General features: G+C 43.4%; 1 protein-coding gene across 3 annotated transcripts in view; it reads right to left on the reverse strand.

The window, feature by feature from the left end:
- VWA8 (von Willebrand factor A domain containing 8) overlaps positions 1-20,359 on the reverse strand; it is a 678,220-nt gene that overhangs the window by 69,919 nt on the left and 587,942 nt on the right. The gene's annotated exons all lie outside the window — the stretch shown is intronic.

Below are 20,359 nucleotides of genomic sequence, written 5' to 3' on the forward strand. Positions count from 1 at the left end.
CCTACCTCATTAAGCCCCTTACACAGCTGAAAACAATGGTTGTGATCACTCATAAAAAATAAAAATAATAAAAAAATAAAAAAATTTTTTTATGTATTGGAAAATGGTGAGCCTGGGATCACCAGCCAGGATTTTATGGTTCCCGTGTACATTAGGGTGCAGCAAAGGCCACAGGAGCTCAGCAAACATTGTATCAGGTGCCAGACAGCCCACACTTTCTCACAGCTGTAGACCTACCTCACACTCTACCTCACTGACAGGTGCGGACTCCTTCCTGTTCCTTTTCAGGCCTTCTTTTCAGCAGGAGGGTTAGTCTTTTCAGGACCAAAGTCCCTGTAATCACGGTTAGATACCAACACAAAGTGGCACATAATTGTGAAGTGGAAGGAAAATGATAAATGTTTTTCAAAATTTTTTATACAAATAAATATCTGAAACGTGTGGCGTGGCCCCCCTGAGTCAATACTTTGTAGAACCCCCCCAATTACAGCTGCAAGTCTTTTTGGGTATGTCTCTACCAGCTTTACATCTGGAGAGTGACATTTTTGCCCATTCTTCTTTGCAAAATAGCTCAAGCTCTGTGGGATGGGGAGCATCTGAATAGCAATTTTCAAGTTTCACCACAGATTCTCAACTGGATTTAGGTCAGGACTTTGACTGGGTGTCAGGAACCATGAATCAGACTGAAACAGAAGTGCAGTAAAAATCACACTTTAATAAAATGGTAAAATGGTACAAACAGTGCAAACGTAGTCAAAACATAGCCAGGGTTTGGTAGCCAGTGCAGGTAGTCAGAACAAGCCAGAGATCAGCGTAGTCAAAGGCAGCAAACAGTATCAGGAACCAGAAGGGAAGTCAGCCAGGAAAAAGGTTTTTAACAAGAAAACACAGCAGAGAGTATCTGGATATGTTGACCAAGGCGAAGGCATAGGAGATCTGATGCAAGCAGCTTAAATAGCCAGCAGCTTAAATAGCCAGCAGACTGATTGACGAGCAGGATATGTTTATCAGGTGAGTCACTGTGGAATGAAGAGTATTGGAATTAACCGACAGCTGAGCAACTTGAGCTCTGAGAAGGGAGGGCTGAGCCCAGCCCTGACAGTACCCCCTCCTCAATGACCCCTCTCCTTTGGAGGGCCACCAGGTTTGAGGGTAAAAGTCTATTGAAAGCACGCAGGAGGACAGGGGCATGTACGTCTGAGGAAGAGACCCAAGAGCACTCCTCCAGACCGTACCCTTTCCAATGAACCAGGAACTGTATACGCCCACAAAACCTACAGGAGTCAATAATGGATTGTACTTCATACCCCTCATGGTTCTCAACCACTGTACTGGGAGGACATGGCACTGAGGTGGTGGAGCGGTTGCACACCAAAGGTTTTATTAAGGAGACATGGAATACATTAGCGATACACATATTGGAAGGAAGGTCTAAATCATAAGCCACTGGGTTAATCCTGCAGAGAATACGGAAAGGCCCAGTAAACCGAGGTGCCAATTTCAGTGAGGGAACATGGAGACTGAGGTTGCGAGATGACAGCCAGACCCTCTCCCCAACTTGGTAGGAAGGTGCAGGTAGGCGTCCGTGGTCAGCATGGAGTCTGTACCTATCATTGCCATGTCTCAAGGACTCTTGGACCTGTACCCAAGTGGAATGAAGACCACGTAAATGCTCCTCTAACGCAGGAGTGCTCCGAGGAACAAATTAGTCAGGCAACATGGATGGTTGGAACCCATAATTTGCCATAAACTGAGATAATCGGGAAGCAGTATTAACGCCACTATTGTGAGCAAACTCCGCCCAAGGTAAAGGGTCTGACCAGTTGTTATGGTGGTAAAAAATATAGCAATGTAGAAACTGCTCCAAGGACTGGTCAGCTCGTTCTGCAGCCCCATTAGACTGCAGGTGATATGAAGAAAAGAAGGAAAGCTGAATTCCCAACTGTGCACAAAAAGCTTGTCAAAACCTGGATACAAACTGGCTACCCCATCTGAGTCGATAACCTTGATTAGCTCACATAATCGAAACATCTTCTGAGCAAAAATGGATGCCAGTTTTTTGGATATGGGCAACTTCTTAGGTGGAATGCAATGTGACATTTTCGAGAACCGGTCAACCACCATAAGGATAACTGTGTTGCCTTGGGAGTTGAGTAATGCCACAAAATCGATAGACAGATGGGTCCAAGGCCTCTTTCCATTGGGTATGGGATGTAGGAAGCCCACTGGAAGGGGTTATAGTGTCTTACTCATAGCACACATGGAACAGGCAGCTTTGAAGGTGGCTACATCAGCGTGAAGACTAGGCCACCAGAATCATTGGGAAATAGCCCAAACGAGTTGATTCTTCCCTGGGTGGCCAGCAGCCTTGGGAGAATGGTAAGTCTAGAGCACAGCGGTGCAAAAACTCAGGGACAAAACAGCAGTCACAAGGTTTCTCAGGAGAAGAATAGATCTGAGCAGCAAGAATTCTGTCACCCAGGTGAAGTGAGACTGGTATGAACCGTAGCCAGAATACGATCGGGAGGTATAACAGGAACAGGAACCGACTATCTTGGAAGTGGAGGAAAACTGTTGCAAAAATGCATCAGCCCTTACATTCTTAAGGGTAAGAATGAGACAATAATTGAAGCTTGACAAGAAAAGAGCCCATCGCACCCTTCTGGGAGAGAGGTGTTTAGCCTTAGGCAAGAATGTGAAATTCTTATGGTCACACAGAATGAGAACCGGCACAATTGTATCTTTGAGGAGATACCTCCATTCTTTAATGGCTAAAATGATCGCTAACAACTCTCTGTCCCCAATCTCATAATTGCACTCGGCAGGTGACAATTTCTTGGAAAAGTAGTCACAAGGATGCATAGTGCTCTCAGGGGTAGGACGTTAAGACAGAAGGGCGCCAACTACAGTCTCAGATGCATCAACCTCAAGGATAAAGGGTAACATAGGATCAGGATGTGCCAACACAGGAGAAGAAACAAAGGCAGCTTTGAGACTCTCAAAGGCCTTAATGGAATGTGGAGATTAGTTCTGTGGGTTACCGTCCTTTCTGGTCATATCAGTCAGGGGTTTGACCAGAGATGAGGTTACGAATAAACGTTGCAGTGGACGTAAACCCACGGGTCGGGGCCACTGTAGGACTGACGAAGGTTTCTCTGTGTCCATCAAAAAACCAGCAGTGGAAATTATATAACCCAGGAATTTAATCTCTTCATGATGGAACTCACACTTCTCCAATTTACAATACAGGTTTTTATCTCTCAGCCTCTGAAGTACATGACAGACATCTGTGTAGTGGCTCTCTAGGGAATTGGAAAATATAAGGCTATCATCGAGAAAAAAATCACCACACATAGCTGCAACAAATCTTGGAGGACATCGGTGATAAATTCCTGAAAAACTGCCGGAGCGTTGCAAAGGCCAAACGGCATTACAAGGTACTCATAATGGCCTGTTCTGGTACTAAACGCAGTTTTCCATTCTTAATCGTGAAATGATTGAGGCCCCTATAATCAATACAAGGTGTCAGTTCACCACTCTTCTTCTTCACAAAGAAGAAACCAGCACTAGCAGGAGACAAGGATTTATGGGTGAATCCACAAGAAAGTGCATCAGCAACATACTCATCCATGGCTTTGTCCTCTGAGACAGATGAAGGGTAAACCCAGCCACGAGGGGGTATGGCACCAGGTTGAAGGTCAATTGCGCAATCATGCGACCAGTGTGGAGGCAAACTTTGTGTTGGTCTATCACATGAAGGCCCAATAAAATTTTTTACGTTTTTGGTTGTAACAAGACAAAATGTGGAAAATTTCGAGGAGTATGAATATTTTTCAAGGCACTGTACACCATGGGGGGAGATTTACTAAAATTGTTGCACACACAATCAGGTGCAGCTGTACATAGTAACCAACCAGCTTCTAACTTCAGCTTGTTAAATTAAGCTTTGACAATGATATCTAGTACCTGATTGGTTATTATGCACAACTTCACCAGATCCTGTGTACACCATTTTTAGTAAATCTGGGGTTGTGTACACGACACAGGAAAGCTCTTGAGTTTCTCATGTGATCAACAGGTATTTTTGTTGCACTTATCGAAACATACAGAGCAGAGCTCTGCCTGTGTAAACAAGGCAGGCCTTTGTTCTGACAGGGGGAAAGGGATGGATTTTCTTTCCCTGCAAGGCAGGAAAGAAATCCATCACTTCCCTTAGTGAAAGCACCTGACAAAGTACACACAAACACTAGCTAGGCACACATTTAACCATTTGAATGGCCTAGCTGTTTAACCCCTTCCCAGTTAGTCATTAGTATAGTGACAGTGCATATTTTTAGCACTGATCACTATATTGGTTTTACTGGTTCCTACAAAGTGGTAAAAGTATCAGTTAGTGTCAGAAATTTTTTTACGTTTTTGGTTGTAACAAGACAAAATGTGGAAAATTTCGAGGAGTATGAATATTTTTCAAGGCACTGTACACCATGGGGGGAGATTTACTAAAATTGTTGCACACACAATCAGGTGCAGCTGTACATAGTAACCAACCAGCTTCTAACTTCAGCTTGTTAAATTAAGCTTTGACAATGATATCTAGTACCTGATTGGTTATTATGCACAACTTCACCAGATCCTGTGTACACCATTTTTAGTAAATCTGGGGTTGTGTACACGACACAGGAAAGCTCTTGAGTTTCTCATGTGATCAACAGGTATTTTTGTTGCACTTATCGAATAGATATATGGTATTCTGTGAATGGCCAAGGAGAGAGGAATCTGAAAACGACACTAGCGCTGCAATATCTGGAGCAAGCTGGAACTACAGCCAAAACTGTACTGTCCAGCAGAAAGAAAAGTATTGAGTTTACCATACTGTTAAGCAATCCAGCGATGTATTACAAATGAGAACATTTGTTTACAAATCAAAATGTACAAATTCATCCATGTCTGCAGTTCTGATTCAGACTGGCCAGGAACAGGAGATAACGGTTCACCCAGCCTGGTTGATGAGTTATTGATCACTGGGCTGGTAAGTGAAAATACTGAAACTGGTATGTAAGAATACTGTAAATACTGAAACTATGATGAAAGATCTGATCATGAATTGAGCCTTGTTTGTTTTTTATGTGGCCGGGCAGACATTAATATTTCCACTGCATAATGCAGAAGTCTACCTTATTTGACCCCTATTTGAGTAGTATTTGACCCCTTCGCAAAACATGACTTAGTACTTGGTGGCAAAAACCCTTGTTGGCAATCACAGAAGTCAGACATTTCTTGTAGTTGGCCACCAGGTTTGCACACATCTCAGGAGGGATTATGTCGCACTCCTCTTTGCAGATCCTCTCAAAGTTGCTAAGGTTTCAAGGCTGATATTTGGTAACTCGAACCTAGCTCCCTCCACATATTTTCTATGCGATTATGGTCTGGAGACTGGCTAGGCCACTCCACTACCTTAATGTGCTTCTTCTTGAGCCACTCCTTTGTTGCCTTGGCCATGTGTTTTAGGTCACTGCCATGCTGGAATACCCATCTGTGACCCATTTTCAATGCCCTGGCTGAGGGAAGAAGGTTCTCACCCAAGATTTGAGTTTACATGGCCTTGTTCATCGTCCCTTTGATGCAGTGAAGTTGTCCTGTCCCCTTAGAAAAAAAACACCCCCAAAACATAATGTTTCCACCTCCATGTTTGACAGTGAGGACGGTGCTCTTGGGGTCCTAGGCAGCATTCCTCCTCCAAACACGGCAAGTTGAGTTGATGCCAAAGAGCTCGCTTTTGGTCTCATCTGACCACAACACTTTCACCCAGCTCTTCTCTGAATAATTCAGATGTTCATTAGCAAACTTCAAGCGGGCCTGTACACGTGCTTTCTTGAGCAGGGGGACCTTGTGGGCACTGCAGGATTTCAGTCCTTCACGGCATAGTGTGTTGCCAATTGTTTTGTCTTGGTGATTATGGTCCCAAATGCTTGAGATCATTGATAAGATTCTCCTGTGTATTCCTGGGCTGATTCCTCACCATTCTCATGATCATTGAAATGCCACAAGATGGGGTCTTGCATAGATGAAGAGTTACAGCAGAAGCCGATCAGCGGGTGCCGGTGAACGGCTGTCTGCTGGCACCCACCGTTCTTCTGGGAAACATACAGAGCAGAGCTCTGCCTGTGTAAACAAGGCAGGCCTTTGTTCTGACAGGGGGAAAGGGATGGATTTTCTTTCCCTGCAAGGCAGGAAAGAAATCCATCACTTCCCTTAGTGAAAGCACCTGACAAAGTACACACAAACACTAGCTAGGCACACATTTAACCATTTGAATGGCCTAGCTGTTTAACCCCTTCCCAGTTAGTCATTAGTATAGTGACAGTGCATATTTTTAGCACTGATCACTATATTGGTTTTACTGGTTCCTACAAAGTGGTAAAAGTATCAGTTAGTGTCAGAATGTCCGCTGCAATATTGCAGTCCCGCTATATGTCACTGATCACTGCCTTACTAGTGTTAAAAAAAAATATAAATTCTAGTATATATATCATAGTTTGTAGACGCTAAACCTTTTGTGCAAACAAATCAATATACGCATACTAGGATTTTTTTTTTACCAAAAATATTTAGCAGAATACATGTTGGCTAAAACTTATGAAAAGATTTGATTTTTTTTTTTTATTGAATATGGTTTAAAGCAGAAAGTAAAAAAATATTTTTTATATTATCAGTCTTTTTTTGTTTTTTTGCAGTGCTGTATCGCAAAAAATGGCCTGGTCATAAGGGTGGGGGGGGGGGGGGGGGTTTAAATCTTCTAGAGGTCAAGTGGTTAAATGTATGAATGTGTTGTTGCATTTATATTGAAGAAAACAAAATATACACACCACATATAACATATAAGAATAGAAAAAATAAATGTAAAGTAAAATTCTACATCTCCAGACCCTATGCTTGAAGAGCTTAAAAGCTGAAGAGCCACAAACCAATGTTTACTATTTCATTTCTATGGTTAATATTATTGGTATAAAAAAACCCTGCTTGCTTGCAGTTGTAAAAGTAAAATGTTTGACAAAAGGGTTTGAAAAAAAAATAATGCATTGGCTACGCAACCATAACTCAGTGTCAGTGGAAGGTTGCTGGGGTCACCATGTAGATACAAAGCTGTTTCTTCATCACGTATGTGCAAATTGCCTTTAGCCAACATTATGGGTTCTCTGTTAGATGACAAGCCAGTCTGCTCATTCAGTCTCAGCCGCCACTCTCCTTAGACATGAAACGTGAGCACTCAGCAATCAAACACTCAGGATTTTCCTTTACGGATTGTAGTAGATTCCTCGCCACCCACAGAGATTGCTAAAGATAGTAGAAGACAAGTGCAGGCCAGTGGCAAGGCTGGCAGCAACATAAGACTGTACCTACTTCCCAAATCAGTCTCCACTATATTTACGTTAAACAACAGTCACCGTAAAGATGCCTAACCACCTGTTGAATTTTTACATTTATGTAACTACTCTCAACATTGTTTGCAATATTTACATGATGTAGTAGTATCCTTACTTACAGTACTAGAATAAACACAAACGTCACAAATACATATTGCCAAACCCCTATAATAGGTACTTCGTCATGAACTGGTACATCAATTTTCACTCACAGCACCTTCAAATATGATTTGTTTTAAAGTCAATATCATTAAATCAGTTTTGCACCTAACAGTAGCATACACATTCACTTTGCAAAGTGATTGTACACTTAGCTTAGTAAATGAGGTGAAACTAAGTGAGAATTTACTTTGCAAAGAATACCCAATCATGTGCAATGGAATAACACATGATTAGATAATTTATCTCAGTACACCCTCTACCCTTTCACCTAAAAATCTGAAAATTCACACTGAAAAGTAAAAATGCACCAATATCCTAAAAATAAAAATGTTCACCTTATATGTTCATATGCGCATCCAAACACAAACGCATGAAAATTATATATATATATATTAAGGCTGTTACTAATTAAAACTTTCGTGTTCGATTAATAGATTTTTTTTAAATCTATTAATCGACTAATTTCGATTAATTATAATGCACATACAGATCCAGCTATTTTTAGCTCATCTCCTTGCATTGCTTCTCACTTAAATAACATAGACATTAAGGTACAGAATGTGTGTTACCAGGTAAATAGAAAGGCAAAAGTCTGAAAATAACCAATGCAGCCAATACATTTAAAGACTGGGGAAGTACAATATATACATTTTTCATTTTGGTTTAAGCTATGCTTTTAATACCTTCATCTTTCACTGAGCCATTCTGTTTCTTTTCTTCCTTTTACCATATTTATGATTGGTACCTGTATGGTCATTGCATTATTGATCTTTATTCAGAAAATAGTAGTTATCAAATTGCTCATACAGCACAGTAGCAATTTACTTTTCTAAAATGGGCATTTTTTTGTTTTATTTTTCAAAATAGGTTTAGCAATCCATATAAGTATGAGTCATTCTATAAACTCAACTTTATGCATCACTGCTGGAAATAGAGCAATATACACAGCAACACAAAGAATTATTTACAATTCTGTGAACACATATAGGTGCTTTGAAAGAGAAACAAATACAAAGGAAAAGACAGTTTGCAGCATTAAAGCAAGGAGAGCTTTCAGTTACTGAAATTTAGGTGAAAAACAAAAATGACTGATCTTGTGTAAGAAAACAAAAACAAAAAATCATATGGTAAAAGCTGCAAAAACACCAGTGAGATATTTGTCACCCCAGAAGGCAGAAGTATCTTGGCGCTGGTGAGCTGGCTGCTATTGTGGCACAATGAGCAGGACCTGTTGTTGCTTGGTTGGTGATATCTTCCTGGATTATCATTATACAACGTCACCGGACTCCTCCCCCCTTCCCTTCATTAGCTGATGGAAGCACATGGGGAAGGGGGGAGGAGTCTGGTGACATCGATGTCCGTGACATCACCAGATCTCCGTCGGAATTCCCTGAAGACCCGGAAGCCGGCGGAGAGGTGAGTACCGATCAAAAGAATTTTGATTGATCAAAAAATTAGCGATTATTCGAGGAATTAATCGTTAATTTCCGCAGCCCTAATATATATATATATATATATATATATATATATATATATATATATATATATATATATATATATATATGAAAAATTATATATATATAAAACTTGCATATATGAAGCAGCTCACAAGATTGTAAGACAAAGTGAAAACGCGCATTGTTAAATGAAAACAGTATCAAATAATAGAACTCCATCAAGTTTACACTACTCTTTAACCACTTCAGGACCGCCGTATTGCCAATGTACGTCAACACAATGGCACAGGCAGGCACAATCACGTAGATGTACGTGCCTGCCTTCCAGCGGGTGGGGGGTCCGATCGGACCCCCTCCCGCTGGTTACGGCGGTCCGGTTCGCTCCAGGAGCGCTCCGTGATGAGGGGATGGCCGTTGGTTTTCGGCCACCCCCTCTGGATCACTCCTGGCCAATGAGAAGCTTCCTCCCACTGTGTATTGTTTACACAGGAAGGAGGAAGTGATGTCATTCTCCTCGGGGCGGTCTTTTTGACCGGACTACGAGGAGAAGACTAATAGTAAGTGTGCACCAACACTACACTGACATGTAGGTACACACAGGCACACAAAGCCCCCCCGATCCCCCCTCCCCCCCCCAGTCACAGTGTCACTGATTGCATTGATCATTTCTTTACTGATCAATGCATTCAGTGTCAGTTGTGACAGTAAAAACTGTCAGGACAGTTAGTGTTAGGTCCAGGGTAGCCCCCTATCACCCCCCAATAAAGATTTAACCCCCTGATTGCCCCTAGAGTTAACCCTTTCACCCCCTTTTGCCAGTGTCACTAAGCGATCATTTTTCTGATCGCTGCATGTGTCGCTAGGTAGCTAGTTATTTTTTTAGGTTCACCGCCAGGTTTTTATATCGCTACGTACCCCGATATACTACCCAATAATGGTTTTAACCCCCTGATTGCCGTTAGTTAACCCTTTCACCCCCTTTTGCCAGTGTCACTAAGCGATCGTTTTTCTGATCGCTGCATTAGTGTCGCTACAGTCGCTAGGTAGCTAGTTATTTTTTTAGGTTCACCGCCAGGTTTTTATAGCGCTAGGTACCCCGATATACTACCCAATAATGGTTTTAACCCCCTGATTGCCGCTAGTTAACCCTTTCACCCCCTTTTGCCAGTGTCACTAAGCGATCATTTTTCTGATCGCTGCATGTGTCGCTAGGTAGCTAGTTATTTTTTTAGATTCACCGCCAGGTTTTTATATCGCTACGTACCCCGATATACTACCCAATAATGGTTTTAACCCCCTGATTGCCGCTAGTTAACCCTTTCACCCCCTTTTGCCAGTGTCACTAAGCGATCGTTTTTCTGATCGCTGCATTAGTGTCGCTACAGTCGCTAGGTAGCTAGTTATTTTTTTAGGTTCACCGCCAGGTTTTTATAGCGCTAGGTACCCCGATATACTACCCAATAATGGTTTTAACCCCCTGATTTCCGCTAGTTAACCCTTTCACCCCCTTTTGCCAGTGTCACTAAGCGATAATTTTTCTGAACGCTGCATCAGTGTCGCTAGTGTCGCTAGGTAGCTAGTTATTTTTTAAAGGTTCACCGCCAGGTTTTTATAGCGCTAGGTACCCCGATATACTACCCAATAATGGTTTTAACCCCCTGATTGCTGCTAGTTAACCCTTTCACCCCCTTTCACCAGCGATCACAGTATAAGTGTCACTGGTGACGCTGGTTAGCCAGTTAGTTATTTAGGATCCCCGTCAGGTTTTTATATAGCGCCAGGGACCCCCATATACTACCTAATAAAAATTTGAACCCCCTGATTGCCCCTAGTTAACCCTTTCACCACTGATCACCGTATAAGTGTTACGGGTGACTCTGGTTAGTTTGTTTTTTATAGCATCAGGGCACCCACCATTTATTACCCAATAAAGGTTTAACCCCCTGATCACCCGGCGGGTGATATCAATTAGGTTTTAGGGTCAGGGTCTGCGTCGCCCCAGGCAGCGCTAGGTTAGTGCCAGTACCGCTAACACCCACACGCAAAGCATACACCTCCCGTAGTGCTATAGAATCTGAACAGATCAATATCTGATCTGATCAGATCTATACTAGCGTCCCCAGCAGTTTAGGGTTCCAAAAAAACGCATTGTTAGCGGGATCAGCCCAAATACCTGCTAGCACCTGCGTTTTGCCCCTCTGCCCAGCCCACCCAAGTGCAGTATCGATCGATCACTGTCACTTACAAAACACTAAACACATAACTGCAGCGATCGCAGAGTCAGGCCTGATCCCTGCCATCGCTAACAGGTTTTTTGGTAGCATTTTATATTCAAATCCGGAAGGCAGTGCTTGGTTTTCGGGGTCCCGTACGTGGCTAGGCTCCCAAAAAGTCCCACACATGTGGTATCCCCGTACTCAGGAGAAGCAGCAGAATGTATTTTGGGGTGTCATTTCACATATGCCCATAGCATGTGTGAGCAATATATCATTTAGTGACAACTTGGTGCAAAAAAAAAAAGTTTGTAATATTCCCGCAACTTGTGGCAAAATATAAAATATTCCATGGACTCAACATGCCTCTCAGTAAATAGCTTGGGGTGTCTACTTTCCAAAATGGGGTCATTTTGGGGGGTTTTGTGCTATTTTGGCATTTTATGGCCTTCGAAACTGTGATAGGTAGTGAGGAGTTAAATCAAAAATTTGCACCCTTAGAAATCCTGAAGGTGGTGATTGGTTTTCGGGGTGCCGTGCGCGACTAGACTCCCAAAAAGTCCCACACATGTGGTATCCCCATACTCGGGAAAAGTAGCGGAATATATTTTGGGGTGCAATTCCACATATAACCATGGCATGTGTGAGCAATATATCATTTAGTGACAACTTTTTGTAAAAAAAATTTTTATTTATTTTTTTGTCATTATTCAATCCCTTAGGACAAAAAAATAAATATTCAATGGGCTCAACATACCCATCAGCAATTTCCTTGGGGTGTCTACTTTCCAAAATGGGGTCATTTGGGGGGGATTTGTACTGCCCTGCCATTTTAGCACCTCAAGAAATGAGATCGGCAGTCATAAATTAAAAGCTGTGTAAATTCCAGAAAATGTACTCTAGTTTGTAGACGCTATAACTTTTGCGCAAACCAAAAAATATACGCTTATTGACATTTTTTTTACTAAAGACATGTGGCTGAATAAATTTTGCCCTCAATGTATGACTAAAATTTAGTTTATTCGATTTTTCTTATAACAAAAAGAAGAAAATATCTTTTTTTTTCAAAATTTTCGCTCTTTTTCCATTTATATCGCAAAAAAAAAAAAAAACGCAGAGGCAATCAAATACCATCAAAAGAAAGCTCTATTTGTGGGAAGAAAAGGACGCAAATTTAGTTTGGGTGCAATATTGCATGACCGCGCAATTACCAGTTAAAGCAGCGCAGTGCGAAATTGCAAAAAGACCTCTGGTCCTTAAGGTGTTTATTGGTCCGGAGCTGAAGTGGTTAAAGAGTTCAGACCCTCCCATTTGGGAAGCAGTCTGGAAAGCACATGGAAACAAACTGCTTTTTCGTCAGAACAGAAAAAAACAGGACTCTGCCACAAAGTTTGTTAATATTCTTGCAAAGGGCGATACCTGTCAACTGTTTCCAATTAAAGTGTATCTCCAGTCAAAAGTTTCCTTTAGGCCTCTTTCACACCGACGTCCCGTTCAGGCCCGCCTGTCAGTTTTTTAGGCGGACCTGAACGGGTGCTCCATAGCGTCTATGGAGCGTCGGATGTCAGCGGTGACATGTCCGCTGACATCCGACCCGCTCCGAAAAAGTGTAACGGAGGAAAAAGCTATTTTTCCATCCGTCTGCGGATCGGATCGGGGGACGACGGGCACTGCGGTCCGTCGTCATCCGATCTCCCATAGGGGAGAGCGGCGCTGTGACAGATCCGTCCCTGCGCAGTGTGCAGAGACGGAGCTGTCATCTCCCTGCTCAGCGGGGATCGGCGGAGTGATCCCCGCTAAGCAAACGGACATCCACGGGGCGGATCAGAACTGATCCGCCCCGTGTGAAAGGACCCTACATTTTTAGATTATGTTGGGAAGGATATGATATGCTGTCAATGTTGTATTGCTAGTTTTGCCCCTGCAGGTCATTAAAAGATGGAAAACCTACCTTTTACTGGAAGAGTATAAGGAAATCTATAGTGGGGATGCCCATTGCAGTAACAACTCTTAAGGTATTTCCCTAATTTTGGGGCGATTTTATGTTCTTCTCACTGGGAGGGGGGATTTACAAAAAATGGCGCACACAGGATCTGGTGCAGTTGTGCATAATAACCTATCAGGTACTAGATTTCATTGTCAAAGCTTAATTGAACAATCTGAAGTTAGAAGCTGGTTGGTTACTATGCACAGCTGCACCTGATTGTGTGTGCAACAATTTTAGTAAATCTCCCCCCATGGTGTACAGTGCCTTGAAAAAGTATTCATAACTCTTGACATTTTCCACATGTTGTCATGCTACAACCAAAAACATAAATGTATTTTATTGGGATTTTATGTGATAGATCAACACAAAGTGGCACATAATTGTCAAGTGGAAGGAAAATTAAACGTTTTTCAAAATTATTTACAGATAAATATATGAAAAGGGTGGCATACATTTGTATTCACCCCCTTTTACTCTGATACCCCTAACTAAAATCTAGTGGAACCAATTGCCTTTAGAAGTCACCCAATTAGTAAATAGAATCTAGCTAATAATTGAATCTCAGTATAAGTACAGCTGTTCTGTGAAGCCATCAGAGGTTTGTTAGAGAACCTTAGTGAACAAACAGCACCATAAAGGCCAAGGAACACACCAGACAGGTCAGGGATAAAGTTGGGGAGAAGTTTAAACCAGGGTTAGGTTATAAAAAAAAATATCACAAGCTTTGAACATCTCACAGAGCACTGTTCAATCCATCATCCGAAAATGGAAAGAGTATGGCACAACTGCAAACCTACCAAGACATGGCCGTCCACCTAAACTGACAGGCCAGGCAAGGAGAGCATTAATCAGGGAAGCAGCCAAGATGCCCATGGTAACTCTGGAGGACCTGCAGAGATCCACAGCTCAGGTGGGAGAATCTTTCCACAGGACAACTATTAATTATGCACTCCACAAATCTGGCCTTTATGGAAGAGTGGCAAGAAGAAAACCATTGTTGAAAGTAAGCCATAAGAAGCCCCATTTGCAGTTTGCGAGGAGCCATGTTGGGGACACAGAAAACACATGGAAGAAGGTGCTCTGGTCAGATGAGATCAAAATTTAACTTTTTTTGCCTAAAAGCAAACACTATGTGTGGCAGAAAACTAACACTGCACATCACCCTGAACACATCAACCCTACCGTGAATCATTGTGGTGGCAGCATCATGTTGTGAGGATGCTTTTCTTGAGCAGGGACAGGGAAACTGGTCAGAGTTGATAGGAAGATGGATGGAGCCAAATGCAGGGCAATCTAATGCCGCGTGCACACGATCAGACTATCCGGCGGACTTAGTCTGGCGGACAAACCGCCGTAAAGTCCGCCGGACTGTCTGAACGAGCGGACCTGCCCACACTCGTGACTTTTCCAGCAGACTAGCATCCTCTGGGACTGTGACATCATAATGGGCGGGGACATCATCCAGTGATGTCCCTATAAATGACTAGGCAACAGCTCAAGAAGAGAAGAACAGAAGGTCAGAAGACGGCGGCGACAGAAGACCGGGCCATTGCTTGTAAAAGAGCTAGAAGAAGGCGCGGAGGACCGGCAAGAAGAACCGAAGAGGGGGACAAGACCCCCGAAGAGGGGGACAAGACCCCCAAAGTCGAAAGAAGAGGGCGGCAACAAAGAAGAAAGCCAGGCTCCTCCGCTAAAAAGAGCTAGCAGAAGATAGCAGAGGAGTCCGGCGAGAAGACCCCAGAAGAAGACCCCCGGAGCTGTGCAATAAACTATTTTTAACCCTTGTGTGTTGTGTTTTTTTACATTTTTTTTCACAGGTGAATGGGTAGGGGTACATTGTACCCCATACTTATTCACATTGGGTGGGGGGCTCACAGATTCCGATAAGCCCTCCGCCCGCAGACCCAGACAACCAACGGCCAGGGTTGTTGGTAAGAGGCCCTTGTCCTCATCAACATGGGGACAAGGTGCTTTGGGGTGGGAGAGCCCCCCTTCCCCAAAGCACCCCACATGTTGAGGGCACGCGGCCTGGTACGGCTCAGGAGGGGGGGGGGGGCACTCGCTCGTCCCCACCCCCTTTCCTGATCGGCTGGGTAGCATTCTCGGATAAGGGTCTGATATGGACCTAGTAGGGGGGACCCCCCACTCTGTTTTTTTGGTGTAGGGCTTCCCCTTTAACTCCAACTCCATACCAGGTGACAGGGCCAGCGACGCTTCATTCGCTGGTCCCGGCTATCTGGAGCCGCGCTCAAAATGAACGGACTTTTCTCCGTGTGTGGGCAAGTCCGTTCATTTCAAAAGTCCGGCGTACTAGCACACAGGATTGTCCGCTGGACTGCCGAGTCCTGCGGACAATTTTGAGTCAAAACTTCTAAGTCAGCCAGACTTTTGGGTTTCCATCGGATTGTTTGATCGTGTGTATGTGGCATTAGAAAAAAAACCTGTTATGCCATGTACACACGATCGGTTTTCCTGTCGGAATAAACTCTGAATGTTTTTTCAACAGAATTCCTCTGAAACTGTCTTGAGTACACATGATCACATCAAATTCCGACAGTCAAGAAAGCAGTGACGTACGACGCGACTAAAAAAAGAACGTTCAATACCCATTGTGCCACCCATTGGGCTCCTCCTGCTAATTTTGTGTTAGTAGAAGTTTGGTTAGAGATTTGCGCTTTTCAGGCTCTTGCTTTTCAGATGGTTTGAATTGCTGTTCAGTTTGTGCTTGTGGGTTTGTAGCTGGTTTTGAGTGCGTGTAGTTATTTCGTATCTGTTTTTCAGAGCGTTCTTGTCCGTTCGTTGCGGATTTTCAGCTCGCTCTTCACAGGCCTTGCTGTTCTTCAGTGCATTCTGTTAAGTTCGTTCTGACCAGCCAACGGTTTTGAAACCATGTTGCGGGTATGTACAGTTGATGCTGTGTGGGGGCTTGGTGTTGGGGTTCATACTTTGACCCAAGTCCAGTGCATGAACAGGGCGTGTAGAAGTTCATGGAACAAGAATTGGTTACTCCTGCGTGACCAATTCTCTCATATGCCTCTGCTGCGTGAGATGCAGGAGAATAATCCTGATGATTTCAGGAACTTTCTCCAGATAACAGACCCCTTTTTTCACCATCTGTTGGCTTTGCTCACCCCTTATATTATTATGAAGCAGGACACCTGCATGCAGCAAGTCATCTCCAGAGCAGAGGATAGTCGCCACCTTGCGGTACTTGGCGACTGGGAGAAGTCTACAGGACCTCAAGTTCTCTACAGGCATCTCCCCCCAGGCCCTGGGGATCATTATCCCAGAGACCTGTTCTGTCATCATTCAGATCCTGCAGAAGGACTATATTAAAGGTAAGTTTTATCCTTTAACATCACATTATATGTAGTTAATGTTTGCTAATGTATTGTATTTATTTCATCATTCCCTAATTACCATGATTGGAATATGCTTTGAATGTCCCCTTTATCCTCATGCATGCTGTAAGCTTTTATTGCTCCTTTTTTGGCCTACATGCATATTTGCCTTCACTAACCTCCCCAGCATGCCATCCTGGGCCCATATACACCTATAGCCTAGTCACTTAATGTATTTTGACAGCTCCATTGTAGTGCTTTACCCTAAACACCCCCTAATATGTGTACAAATGTTATGTGTGTCCTCAAATTCAGGCAGAGTGCCATAGGTTTTTTTTTTGTTGGCTCCCAAACTCAGCTCGAACCCTCTCCCCCCTAACATTTTTACAATGGGCCATGAGAGAGAGTGAGGAATCTGATAAGTGGACTTTTATATTTTTGTCTTGAAATACTCCTTAAATAAAAGCATATTCATGTTTTACAATGTCTCAGCCAAAGTCCAGACCTAAATCCAATTGAGAATCTGTGGCAAGACTTTAAATTTTCTGTTCACAGATGCTCTCCATCCAATCTGACAGAGCATGAGCTATTTTGCAAAGAACAATGGTCAAAAATTCCACTCTCTAGATGTGCAAAGCTGGTAGAATCATACCCAAAAAGACTTGCAGCTGTAATTGCAACGGAAGGTGGTTCTACAAAGAATTTACTCAGGGGGGCTGAATACAAATGCACGCCACACTTTTCAGATATTTATTTGTTAAAAAAATTGAAAACTATTTATCATTTTCCTTCCATTTCACAATTATGTGCCACTTTGTGTTGGTCTATCACATAAAATCCCCCAAAAATACATTTATGTTTTTGGATGTAACATGACAAAATGTGGAAAATGTCAAGCGGTATGAATACATGTTTGGTTGTAACATGACAAAATGTGGAAAATTTCAAGAGGTATGAATATATTTTCAAGGCACTGTATGCAGACAGAAAAAGAGAGAAAACCTTTCTATTAGTAAAACAGAGAATAATAAAAAACTTAGCAGTTGCCATATATGTATTTCAGCTGGTTGGACACATTGTCAAACTCAGTTTATTTTAGTAGTTTATACAGAGCTGCAGTAATTGTTTTATTCTATTTTATTTCAGAGATGCAATATCTGAAGTTGTGTTTGTTTAATCAATTAACTTACTACATTTTGAAGAATGATAAAAATACAATTATGTCCTATAAAATAATATAAAGAAAGAAAGGATCATGGGTAGGGTTTAAAACTGAAGAGATGTCCTAGCATGAATTCAATTTAGATACCGTATATACTCGAGTATAAGCCGAGATTTTCAGCCTCTTTTTTGAGGCTGAAAGTGCCCCCCTCGGCTTATACTCGAGTCATCGCTATCTGCCCGCTCGATCAGCGTGTCGAGCAGACAGACAGCGGCCATTCTATGATTCAAAAGCCGCGCCTCCGGCTCCGCCTTCGCCTGTGATAGGCGGAACACTGAATTTCCCAGCAGCCTGTGTTCCGCCTATCACGGGCATCGTCTCATCCTCGTACTACGGACGAGGATGATACGACGTCCGTGATAGGCGGAACACAGGCTGCTGGGAAATTCAGTGTTCCGCCTATCACAGGCGAAGGAGGAGGCGCGGCTTTTGAATTTTACAATGGCCGCCGACGAAGAGGGCACGGGACGGAGGCAAGGCAAGGCACGGCACGGGACAGGACGGGACGGGACGGGACGAAGGCAAGGCACGACACGGGACGGAGGCTCGGGACAAAGGCTCGGGACACAGGTAGGCTGGACACACACACACACACACACACACACACACACACACACACACACACACACACACGGATGGAGACACACACACACGGATGGATGGATGGATGGAGACACACACACACACAGGGATGGATGGATACACACACACACAGGGATGGATGGATGGATGGATGGATGGAGACACACACACACAGGGATGGATGGATGGATGGATGGAGACACACACACACAGGGATGGATGGATGGATGGATGGAGACACACACACACAGGGATGGATGGATGGATGGACACACACACACACAGGGATGGATGGACGGACACACAGGGATGGACGGACACACAGGGATGGACGGACACACAGGGATGGACGGACACACACACAGGGATGGACAGGCATGTCTCACCCTCGGCTTATACACGAGTCAATAAGTTTGCCAGTTTTTTTGGGGGTAAATTGGGGGCCTCGGCTTATATTCGGGTCGGCCTATACTCGAGTATATACGGTAAGTGAATGTAAGACTTTTGTTTCGGCTTTGTCATGGGAGAACTAGTATTTTCAGAATGGAAGCCTCCATATTTCTCTCCTAACATGTTTTCTGTAAGAGGCAGGAACTAAAGTGAATATTTAATTTTGCTCTGTAAAATGCTACAGAATATGTTCATGCCATTAAGGGACACAGAAGTTTAAAGACTGTTCGTTTATGCTGCCACCTATGGATAATTTGGACACGACAAACAAAAAAACCTGGCCACTGGCCAGTCTGGTATTAACTCCTCCTACTTGCAACATGCCTCAGGTTTTTGCTAGTGTTCTAGGAGGATGGGATTTTTTTCCCTACTCTGATGAAAAGTCTAACCTCTTTGCTAGCTATTTTTTTCAACCAAAGGTTGGTTTAGTACTTAAACCACCAATTCTCTTGGCACGAAGACCATGTTGTCTCAGGCCTAGAGGTCCAGCCACCCTGCTCTGGAGTTGATGAAGTCCTCCTTCTGGTCTCTCAGAAGATCCTTATGACAGATGCCAGCCTGCTCGGCTGGGGAGGCGTCATGGACACCTTGTTGGTGCAGGAAAAATGGTTGTTGGAGGAATCTCTTCCCCTGATCAATATTCTGGAACTTTGGTTGAGTTGGTTGCCCTGCAATGCTGGATATCTTATACCTGCTATACCAGTTCTGTTCAACAAACATCAAGGAGGAACAAGAAGCCTCACTGAGACAAGAGAGTTAGAAAAATGTCTGTCCTGGGCAGAACTTCATGTCCCTCCCAGCCTTGTACACCATTTACATCCAGGTGTGGACAACCGGCAGGCAGACTAACCCAGCCAGCAGTGAATAGACCTGGGGGAATGGCAGCTGCCCCTGAAAGAGTTTCAGGACCTATGTCACAAGTAGGGGATCTCAGATGTGTAAGGATACAGGGATCCCTTGGTGGAAGCAGTGGATGCTTTAGTGACTCCATGGGATTAGTAGAGCCCGATTTAAACCTTTCTTCCCCTGAAACTTGGCCCTCATCTACTCAACAGGACAAAGACAGAGGACACTCCTGTGGTTGTCTGAGGTCAGATATTGGACTTTCTATCTTTTTTCCAAAGGCCACTAGCATTCTATTCCTTGATTAAAAACCTTTTCTCATATGGTACTTTCTCTGTATGTTTTGAATCAGATTTTTGGCTCTTCAAAAAACACCTTTTGAACCTATTCATGCCCACATTAGGACACCGGTCTTCCATTCCTCTCTTAGAAGGAAGGAGATCTCCCTCAATTGGCTGGATGTAATTTGTGCTGTGTGTGTCTACCTCACAGCCACTGTCTCCACTGGAAAGTTTGACTCTCTCTTTGTCATTCCTGATGGTCACTGTAAAGCAGTCATGGCCTTATCTGGCTATTTGGCTGTCCCTTGACTTAATGCCTCCACTGCCAGCATGCCTCTTTGAGCCTGTCAGATGTTTGTGTGGAAAGCTGCAAGAGCTGGAAAGAGAGAGCCTGAGG

This window comes from Lithobates pipiens, unplaced genomic scaffold, assembly GCF_037356315.1.
Source record: "Lithobates pipiens isolate NorthernLeopardFrog02 unplaced genomic scaffold, aLitPip1_a1.2 Scaffold_16, whole genome shotgun sequence".
Taxonomy (NCBI): Eukaryota; Metazoa; Chordata; class Amphibia; order Anura; family Ranidae; genus Lithobates; species Lithobates pipiens.